At 47.6% G+C, this 11358-nt stretch overlaps 1 long non-coding RNA gene across 1 annotated transcript in view; it reads right to left on the reverse strand.

The window, feature by feature from the left end:
• LOC122233025 overlaps positions 1 to 5471 on the reverse strand; it is a 44155-nt gene extending 38684 nt beyond the window's left edge. The window contains exons 1-2 of the long non-coding RNA XR_006210449.1: positions 5373 to 5471; positions 3188 to 3282 (exon numbers count right to left, since the gene is read on the reverse strand). This is a non-coding gene — a long non-coding RNA (uncharacterized LOC122233025). The remainder of the gene's footprint in view (positions 1 to 3187; positions 3283 to 5372) is intronic.
• Positions 5472 to 11358: the final 5887 nt, after the last annotated feature.

Below are 11358 nucleotides of genomic sequence, written 5' to 3' on the forward strand. Positions count from 1 at the left end.
GAGCCCACGTCTCGCTGGAGAGACAGCCCTCGCTGACCCAGTTTCAGAACAACATCGCCTGACACAGCACTGCAATCCACAACTTTAATAACTTGGTGACATACAAAGCAGTTTTGATGCAAAGTGGAGCTGACAGAGCAGCAGAGGGAAGGCTCTGCTTCTCACCGAGCTGCGTGGGGAATCCGTTCAAGGTGACTGCAACCTTCGCAGCAGAGCAGACAGTCCGAGGCTGCTCTTGCAAACAAGTAAGACTGGCTTGTTTTCCAGGAGGACAAACACAGGGGTGGCTGACAGTGAGTGGAACCAACTTAGAGGGACTGGGTGATACGGCCTGTCTCTTCTGCTTTGATTTATGTCCCCAGCATTCCTGCTCTTCATCATCCTTGCTGCCCCTGCCTTAATCGGGGCCTGTATCACCCGTGCTATTGGAGCGGTTGCATAATATTAAATATTCAGAGCTTATCCCCTCCATCCCTCTGGGTCACAGCCAATCTTGAATGATCTTCAAAAAGCATATCAATGGTCACGTAACTTTCCACATCAAACCTTTCCCACGCTCCCCATTCCTACAGAAAAAATGTAAACATAAACAGTTCTTCATGCTTAGTCTGTGAGCCACATTTTTAATTTCTTCCACTCGGTCCTGCATATTTCTTGCCATTCCTTGCCACCACAGCCTCCATCACCCCCACATCTAGTTTCCTCTTTGTAATTTGCCAAACGTACACCATACTTTTCATTCCCTAGTGTCCTGAAGGATATGATGATTCCATGTGCACTTGAATACTCCCTGTGGTTGGGGACTCACTACCTGACATGATAGCCTTTTCTAATACTGAACAGTGTTAAAGCTCTGTAAGTCTTTTCATAGGAAACACAAACTGCGCTCTATGACTCTCCTTTGCTGTCCCTGTGTCTACTTTCTGGAGTCTCAGAGGATATGTTCAGTCTCAGAACTTTCTGAGAAATGAAATCAGTGGAACACAGCTTCGAGCTTCTTATCTGTGCCACAGTGGCCAGGGTCCTTTAACCATTTTTCACAAGCTAAGATTTTACCCATCTCCACTCTCTCCGGCTTACCTTTCTGCACCTTCCTCAAATATCCCCGATTCCTCTTAGATTCAAAAGGGGAAAGTTGCTCATTGTGTGTTTAAAGAGAACAGTAACAATTAGCAACGATAATCATTACCAGCAACTGTTCTTGGCATATGGAAATGCATGTCTTGACCTAAGTTGTGCAATGTGAATTATTTATTCTAGTATTCATTCATTCATTCAATATATATATTTCTATTGAGTAATGAGGGTCCTCAAAGTAAGACACAGTCTCTGTCTTGAAGCGTTTCCTGATCTGGAGGGCAAGGCGTGGGGCAACCATCTTGCAAGCAGCACTCACACTCCGTGTAATCAGAACTGTGGTAGGGGCTAAACGAGCATTGAAGAGGGGCCCTTAACCCAGCACAGAGACACTGAGGGATGGAGGAAAGAACTGCCCAGATATTGCTCTTCACCCTGAGACAAGGAGGGTAATAAATGCTAGTCAAGTGGAAGGAGTGAGCAAGGACATCCCAGGTGGTGTGAACGGCAAGGGCAAAGGCACAGAGATAAGACAGCGTGGAGTATTCAGTGACCTTGAAGGGTCTTGTGATTCCTTAACAGGGCAGTGTGCATTACAAGGTCGATTCCTGCGTCCAGACTGCAGTTAAACTGAAGTAACGGAAGAGAGAGATTACTGGGGCTTGAAATTGTCAGGACAATCTCCCTGGAGGTGAAGGGTCCTGAGGTGGGCCCAGAAGGAAGAGCACATTATGGAGAGCAGAGAGGAGGGGAGATAGATATCTATATGCAAATATGTCCACACATATACATCTGCTTCATATGCATTTAAACCTTAAATTGACTTTCACTTGCCTTCCACTTTGGTTTCCATGGTAACCCTGGCCACTTATATTTCTTTTAACCTCCTTTTCATTGTTTCAGGATGAGGCGAGCTGCGTGAGGGTTAACCAGTCAGGAGAAGACAGGAGATTTTAAAGCAATTATTTGGATTTTTTTTTTTTTTAAGAAAACCGCCAACTTTGCAATTTAATGCAAACTGTCTCTGGTATATTTGCCCTGAAGGATGCTGTAGGGAGAAACAGGAGCCAGAATCCTTTTCGTCCCCTCCTCCCTGACTTCTATTATTACCGTGCACTTACTGCTAATACAGCATCTAAACTTGCAATCTTGGTAACTATGGCAATAAAATGGGTGAGATTCCCTTCCATTATGACTTGAATTGTTAGGGCTTTGCAAAGAGCACGTGCGTTTGCACAGAGAAGGGGGGCGGTGCACTCCAGGGAAAAGAGTTTTTTCAACTCTCTGTGGGGAATTGGAGACTATTGTCTATCAGTCCACATTTACATGAAGAATTATCACCATGCGTGTGTCAGAAGACGCGGGCACCCAACCTACGGGTTATAGTGTGCATCTAGAGCTCACAGAACTCCCTTGTGCACAGCCTAGAGAGCCAGGGGGCCAGGACTGCACGGAGCCTAGAAGAGACGGCCAGCAAGAAACTAGAAGGATTTAATCCAGGAAACTTTCTCTGCAGAGGGCCAAACAGTAAGTACTTCAGGCTTGTGGGCCCTACCGACTATGGAACTCTGCTTTGCAGCTCAAAAGCAGTTACTGACAGAATGTGAATAAAGGGACAGGTGTGTTCTCGTATAATTTCATTTGTGGACACTGAAATCTGAATTTTGAATACTTTTTCACAGGTCATGAAATAGTATTCTTCTTCTGATCTCCTCCCACCCCCCCACCCCCAACTATTTAAAAATGCAAATCCAACAGAAGCACACCTGTAAGAACAGGGCCTGGGAACTTTTAAGAGCCACCTCATTGCAATGATCCAAAATCCACAAGAATTCACTGGGAATGGTCTTACACACCCCAGCTTCCCCGCCCCCTGATATCTCCCGATGGTTCTAATCTCTGGTTAGCTTTCTGCCTAGACATATAATGATTTATACACTCTTACTGTCTCCAGGCTCTGGCTGAGCCCCAGGAAGAGCCTGTAGCATTTGGGGCAACCTCCATTTACCTTTCCCACCCCTGCTTCCTTTGCTGGCTTGTGTTGATGCTGACAGCTTAGCCCCAAGTCCCATAAACCCACAGACTTCCTTCGTTGGCCAGTTATTCTTACCTGCCCCAACTCCATCCCTTCCAGGACCTTTGAGGTTCCAGGAACTTGAGGTACTCAGTAGGGAGAGGAGGATAACAGGGTCACTGTCTCCTGATCTGCAAAGAAGCGGGAGACTTTAATTATTCAGGACAATCCTGGAAGGAAAAACTAGGAACAGTGAGTGGAATTTATAAAGTGGCATATCTCTCTCTTACAGATCTTATTCTAGGCTGCTAAATACACCTTGTGCCACAAGCAGCTGTGATATGGGAAAGACAGAGAGAGCGAGAGAGAGAGAGAGAGAGCGAGAGAGCGAGAGAGAGAGCGCTGAGCTGGGGGGTCTCCGGTTCTGGATTCGGGGCTTTAGCTTCTTTCATTGTATAGCTGGGCACAACCCTCTAATCCCTGTCTTCCAACTGGAAGGAAGTGGCTCTCTGATAGTGGGGAATGCAAAGTTCAACAACAACTGGCTTTGATGCTCTTGGCAGGTTGTGTGACCTTGGGAAAACCAGGTCCTATTCTCTGGGCCTTATCTCCCCATCTGTGCTCTGGGCATAGCAACCCTCTCCAGCAACAGAGACCTCGGATTATAGCCCTTTCCTCTCTGCTCCCAAGGAACAGGCACATCTGTTTTTTTGGATCCATTACTTTGCAAACTTTTAAGGGATATTTTCCCCTCCCTGCCAGTCCCTAGGAAATTACTGCAGCTCTTTCTTTGGAAAGAACATTAGCCAGACCCTGTGCTAAGCAAATGCATTCAGCTTCTCCCTATCTGATTTCTCTTTTTCTCATTTGTCAGCAAAGGAGAAACCTCCCAGCTATTAATCAAACTCCTGGCTGTGGATAGCTCTAATTGCAGAAACCACTGCTGGATGAGGGATGCTCAACTTTTCCGAAGAAAGCCGGCTGCCTAGTGCAGAAGAGAAACAATTAATTACCTGCTCCTCCTGTCCCCAACAGAGATGCAGATGAACTAACAATATTGCTGCTGGCACCAAATCCTCCCTTCCCAAGGTGGAGGAAAGCTAACGCAACTCAGACAGCATTCATAAAAGTAGAATGCCCAAATAGAAGTTTAGCTACAATGCTCTGGTGGGACCAAAGTTTTGCCTCTCTCTGGCATCTTTACCTTAAGATGGATACAGACAAGCTCTAGATCTTATTGAAGAGAGTGATTGGGGATGTTGACATACTTGAGACATCATATTCTCCAAGGAAGGATCTAGTGTGTCAGAGATATTGAATTCAGAGAAGAAAAGATTAAGGTGGGGCTAAGGGAGGGATGCAACTTAAAAAAAAAAGAAAAGCCAGGAAAAGAGAGATCAGACTGAATGTGTATATTTCAATGGACTGACTAGAATTGTGGGTGGAATTTCCAGTTTCGCCTAAGAAGAAATCCTTGGGACTTGGAACTGTGTGCCTCTGGAAGGAGGTGGCCCCCAGAGGTACTCAGGTTCTTGCTTCTGTAGGTTTTTAAGAACCATGAAGGATGTTGTAAAACACTCTTTGTACTGGATAGGGAGTTTATTCAATCATCTTGGATATGTAACTGCCCCTCTTTTGGGTTCTGCCAAAAGTTACTAATACTTTTGTTTTACTTCAAAGTTTTCAGTGTAACAGGCAACATAGAAGGAATGGGTGGAGGTAGGGAGAGCTGAGTCTAAGATGGGAGTCTGTTTGAAGGAAAGACTTGCATTGAAGAACTGTGGGGGCTAGTGTTGGAATGCCTTTTTTTTTTAACATCTTCAATTGCCACGGGGATATGGTAGATATGATGTCCTCGTTGAAAGTAGGTGCTAAGAACTATATTGTTTTTCTCTGCATCCCCAATACCTAGCAGATGCCCTGCACAGGGAAACTTTAAGATGGATCTGAAAACCTTCTGAATGAGTCGGATTTAAACTTGCACTTCTGCTATGACGTCCGGGAGGCAATATTGTGCAGTCATAAAAAGAATGAACCTGGGTTAGATGGACCTGGGTCTACAGCTTCCGTCCTTGTTTCTTAGGTAAATGAGCCTGGGCAGGGGCAGAAACGCTCAGTGTCTCAGTTACCTCCTCTGGGAAATAGGAATACATGTATACACTGGGTGTCTGCATTGAGGTGCCAGTCTCTTTAGAGCACTGGATTGGAATCCTACCTCGGTCAGCTTTTTTCCTTTGTCTTTATTTCATGTGTTCGTTGACTTATCTCCTTAATTATTTACCTGCAGACAGAAAGGCGTGTTGAAAAACACAGCGGTGTGTTTGAATCCAGGCCTTTGCACTCCAGGCTGTGTTAAGTTGGGTCAAGTACCTAAAGTCTCTGGGCTGTGGTTCCCAGTCTGTGATGAAGCAAAGTACAAACCGTGTCCCCAGTGACGCTGGGGAAGTGCGTAACAAGGAAGCCTAGTTGGGAGATGGAGAATTTTCACACTGACTTGCCAATCTGCAAAACTACCAAAGAGGAAATATGTGGTTTACTCTTAGAAGCCAACGCAGTTCCCCTTAGTGGGTTTCCCTCTCAATTCCCCTCAACTGGGTTTACCTCAATTCCTGGTAAGCCCCAGGCTCCCACCTTTCCCCCCTGCCAAGTCTCTCTCAGTTTAGATAAAATGTATCCGGTCAGAATGAGGTGGGGGAGGGGAGGCAGCCCTTAACGCCTTCGTCGTTTTCAATTGCTGGAGTTATTTATTTATTTATTTTTTAATTACCGCTCCCCCCCACCCCGCGCCTTCCCTTATTTCTTTGCTTGAAGCATTCTTTTTCAGGGTGTTTGGGGGTTTTAACATTATTTCAAAAAATCTTGCTGTTCTTTCTTCTCTTGCGTCTACCAGGCTTTCTCAACAGCTTCAAATGGAAAACTTTGAAGTGAGCGAACTTAAAAGAAGCGCTGAAAACTCCGCCCGATGCCCCGAAGTCCCGTGGGCAGCCGTGCCACAGTAACCACTCTTGGCGGAGCTCATTAGCGCGGGCTGCGGGGGCCCGGGCGCCGCGCGGGCGGGCCCCGCCGGGGGGAGTGCGCCTCCGCCGGCCGCGCGGGGCGCTGCGCCGGGGCCGCGCGGGGGCGCGGCGGGCCCGGGGACGGCGCGCTGCGGGGATCGGGGCGGCCCGCGGGCCCCCGCTGGCGCCGAGCCCCCGGTGCCGCCGGCGCCGCGCGCAAATTACATCTGAGCCGTCTTTCAAGCCGCCGGCCGCTTTCAAAACGGGGCTTTGAAAGGCCGGGCTCCCCCGGCTCCGCGCTGGAGGACCGAGCCGGGCTTGTCGGGGAGGCCGGGCCGGGCGCACGTGCCCGCCTCTGCGGCCCCCGCGCGCGCTGCCAGCGAGCATGAAAGCGAGGAGACGGTCTGGTGGGTGTTCTCGCCCACGCTTCCATCCCTTTATTTACGGAGGAAACGGGCCCGGCTCCCGGAGTCCTCGCCGGCCGTGGGGGGATGAATGGGCTGTTTGAAGTGAGAGCATTGAAAGTTTTTCTTTGGGATATATATAACTCTCTCTCTCTCTCTCTCTCTCTCAACACTCAGTGATCCCGCCTTACCGAGGGACCCAATCTGGGAGGCAAAGAACAGACAGATACATGGAGAGTTCAAACCCTGTTTGAGGTTTGGAAACCCAGTTTCTATTAGCGAAGGGAGGGTCGCTGCCACTCAACCCCCTTTCTCCTGCTTTTGCCCCAGGCCTTTTGGTCCCCGGTTGAATGAGGGGTCTTTCCACAGTGGGAAGGGGGAGGGGGAAGACAGAGCTGAGAATGACAGATTGGGTTTGAATTTTCTGCGCCACTTAACGCAGAGAAGGTGCCTGACCCACAGTGGCCACCCGGCCTTTCCCCCTCAACTCCAGAAGTTGCGCGCCCTGCGCCTCTACGAGTGTGCTTCCGCTCCCTTGTGTTTCTGTCAGTTCTTCCTTGCCCAAAGGTTGAGTTTTTAACGTGCACAGGTCTCCAGTGCCTTCCTTTGCACCAGTTATTACTGTGGTCTTCAGTATAACTGCCTTAAAATTCTTTTTTTTTTATTTATTCTGAGAGAGAGCATGCACACAGGAGCAGGAAATGGTCAGAGAGAGAGAGAGAGAGAGAATCCCAAGCAGGCTCTGCGCTGTCAGCACAGAGCCAGCCGCCGGGCTCCAACTCACCAACCATGAGATCATGACCTGAGCCAAAATCAGGAGTCGGTCGCTTAACCTACTGAGCCACCTGAGGCCTCTGCTTTAATATTCTTCTAAGACGTTTATAACCCCAACTCTTTCCAAGTCATCCCAGTCTATGTGGCAGTCAGTTCTTGGCTCTAGGGGCATGGTTCCACCCCTATGACATCCAAAGCCATCAAACAGATCATACTTGGGTTAAAAAGAAAATGTTAAGTACTCTTCTCCAGGATACCCCTCTGTCTGGAAGGACAATGGCTTATTCAGGGTTTCGCAGAAAGTTTATCAGTGAATCAGTATGAGCCTGGTAGAGCATATTGAAATACACTGTCTCCCAAAAAAGGGATATAGATTCAATGCCACAGTCCTTGAGGGCGATCTTGTTAGCCCCTTCTTACAAGAAAGTATGATTGAAAGATCTCTGTGAATTCCCAAGGCAACACAGAAAGTGGGGAAGCCAGAACACAACAGATGTAGGTTTTCTGACTCTAAGTGGGTGTTCTGTCCACACACAGTGACTTGCTGTCCTCCTCGTCCCCACCCCTCTTCCTCTCTTCCTGATTACAACTCTATCTCTTAATTCCCTACCTCAAACTTTTTGTGCCCTGAAGCCTTATCGGGCTAGGACAGGCAGTCCTGGGCAGAAGGCCCACTCAGTACCCTGTGAATAGTCCTTTGCATTCTCACATACAGCCTATGTTGTGTACCAAAACCTTATTCCCTTTGGTGGGAGGAAACTGTTAATTACAGACGCGGGCTCATGGGCTCTGCGTTCCAAAAAGATCCAGGGCCTGTCTTTGTGTCTCGCCCAGCCCAGCAGAGAAAAGCTAAATTGTGTTTGAAAGCCTTACAAGGGGAACGTTAATTGAGGCATAAAAGCGTGTGTCTTTGATCTTCCCAGGACCTGTGGTTCTCCCATTATCTGAATCCTGTTCCTGATGACACAGGTTGGAGCAAAGCCTGCAGTGAGACGGGCCAAAGGCACCAAGCTGGATGTCCTAGCTGCTGCCTCTCCCTTCTTTACACCACGGTGAAAGCTCTGCCTATAGGTATTTAGCTGTGACTTACATTTGCAGCAGCCTAGCCCTGATCTCCGTGGCCATCTTCCTGCTCTACAATACAGGCCTGTGTTCTCAGCCTTCAACTATTTCTGTGAGCATTTCTGTGCTTCCCTTCTAGAACTCCCCCCACCCCAGGATAATTTCTCACGTCTGTCCTAAGTCTCAGCTTCACTGACATGACTCACTGACTTCACAGCTGGATTTCAGGGTTTTGTAAGATGTCGTGTTCATTCATTCACTTAGGCATTCGGTCACGTAATTTCTCCTTCACTCATTCACCCGTGCACTTCTTCAAGCATTCACGTACTTTTTGGTCTCGTGTCTAGTCTTTCACCGACTGAGCCCAAGGAGACTGCATGTGTTATAAGTTGACTAGAGTCATTGTACAAGTATAAGGATTCCTGCATGCACATGCCTGTTTGAGTTACTGAAAGCGGCTGGAGGGAGCTCTCGCAGTGGCCTAAAATCTGTGTAACACTGCACTTCCCAGAGAAGTGTTCATCCAGGGTTGTTTGAAGGTCTGAGGCGGTATTTAATGAGCAAGTCAGCTTAGTGTAATACAAAAGAAGTTAGTTTTGGGAGTGGAAGAAAGCTCTGAGTTCAAATGTCAGCACCGCCACTTAGCAGTCATATGACTCTGGGCTCGCTGCTTAAACCGCTCGGAGCCTCACTGTTCTCATTTTTAAAAGAGAGGTACGGATATCGATCCGGGGAAAGAGAAAATACTCGTACATACTTATACAGATCCTGGCACACCACTGCTGTGGTTGGTAATATATTACTGCTCACTTGTGAAGGTGAGTTGCGACCCAGCCAGACAGCATTGCTGACACGTCCCCGTGTCCTCTGGGGAATCACAGATACTCTGATAGTCTCATAAGATAAAAGCTGAAAAATGGGCCTTCCTTGAGGAAGCCTTCAGCATAAAATGAAACTGCTGATGCTTTAGCCTTCCCTTTCATCCTGGGGGCCCATGTGTGGGGACAGCAGTAGTGACATCTAGAAGAGTGGCAGAAACAGGTGAAGAGTCTGTATGATGGCAGCAAAGCTTGGTCAGCTCAGTAACGTTGGAGCTTCTCTGCCCCCCATCTGGGAATGCGTCGCCTGTTTAAAACGTTCATTCATTCTTCTACCTATTTGTAACATATTTATGTTTGATATGCTAAGTTCCTGACAGACTTCTGAAGAGGCCTGCCCTAAGTTACCCCCTGACTGCCACTGCACTTCTAAGGTAGTTTTCAAATATTATTATCTTTTTTTTTTTTTTTTTTGTCTTTCCTTGCAGCACCTTTGCTGTATTCAGAAGACACCTTGCTAGAAAATCCCATACATAAAACAGATACAGGGTCTGTTGTAGTGGAAATTGGGGTCAGGTTAATGGAGCCTGCCTGCTCAGTCTCTGTTGGGCCTGTCCTTCCATCCTCTGCAGGCTTGCGGGGATTCTGGAGGACCCCGTTAGTCTAGGAAACTAAAGAATGAAGACCTCATGTGGCTATTGCCAATGTGCAACCCTATTTTATCAGAACGATGAAATAATAACCATTTGCACCAACGTGCTTACAGTCCAGGACTGGCAGATTCATCAGTCACACAAACAGGGCAGTTTTGATGGGAAGAGCGGGATGCAGTTCAGGGTATGGGATGATGGTGTTATGGGGAAAGCATAGGGGCAGGTGTGTTCACATGTCTTATGTCATGGAGTTGTCAGGCCAGCCTGTGATATATGAAGGAAGAAACATCACCAACCAGCAATGCGTCCATTTTGTGTACTAGGAAACTGAAGCTCATAGAAGTCACCTGGCTGAGAAGTGGCCAGGCTGAGATTTTAGTTCAGGTCTTCTTTTTATTTTTTAACTCTTTTTTTAATGTTTATTTATTTTTGAGAGAGAACGAGAACAAGTGGGGGAGGGGCAGACAGAGAGGGAGACACAGAATCCAAAGCAGGCTGAGCTGTCAGCACAGAGCCCGACACGGGGCTTGAACTCACAAACCGTGAGATCGTGACCTGAGCCGAAGTCAGACGCTTAACCGACTGAGCCACCCAGGTGCCCCTTGAATTCAGGCCTTCTGACTCTCTTTCTCACAGGTACTATGGCACTTCCCAGGCCTCTTCCTTCACCTCCTTGAGTGCTGTATCAGCTGTCCTCTTTGCATTGAGTGTGGGGAGGATGCACGACCCCAGGAATGTACCAAGCACCCATCCAAATGGCCACTTTCCTTTCCCTTTCTGCTCCTTATCCCTTTATCTTCATCAGGGCTGACAGATTGGTGTGTGTTTCAGGAAGATAAATGTCCCCTCAGATATTCTGACAGAGATGTCTCATCTTGGGAGATAGGCTTCCAGTATCCCTCCTAGATGCCAGAGATTGGAGCATCCAGAGGCTGTGCCCTCCCCCTTCCTGAGCCTTCAAGGGTGAAGCTAAAGCAAGCAGAGCCAACAGTGGCTGAGGGAAGAGCTTCTAGAATCAGGAGTAGCACCTTCCTGGCCATCTACAACCCAGAGTCAGGTGAGTGAGGGAAGGAGGGGGATTCATTATCTGAGGCCAATTTCCTTACCTCTCCTTTGAATCTTGGCTTTCAAGTGAGAAAAGAGGCTGTACCAGGATTTGAGGACAATTATGGTTTCCCTGTAGTCAATAAGGTCAGTTGGTCCCTCAAAATGTGTCTACACATACAGTGTGGAATGAGGCTTCTCTTTTGGGCTTGGAAGTACATGGAAACCCCGAAGAAAAGGAGCCACCAATGATGGAATTGCTTTTTGTCACCTGAGCAGCCCTTCACTGTAGAAAGAAAGAAAGAAAGAAAGAAAGAAAGAAAGAAAGAAAGAAAGAGAAAGAAAGAGAAAATCTTTCTTGCGCATTGTCTCATTTGATCCTCACAATAATCCTCTCAGGCAAGACAGACATAATCATTCCATTTTACAGAGGGGGAAACTGATGTTCAAAGTGGCCATGTGACTTGCCTGAAAGCTCACAAAGTGTTGGAGCCAACATTTACATCCAAATCTTCT

This window comes from Panthera tigris, chromosome D4 (assembly GCF_018350195.1).
Source record: "Panthera tigris isolate Pti1 chromosome D4, P.tigris_Pti1_mat1.1, whole genome shotgun sequence".
Lineage (NCBI taxonomy): Eukaryota > Metazoa > Chordata > Mammalia > Carnivora > Felidae > Panthera > Panthera tigris.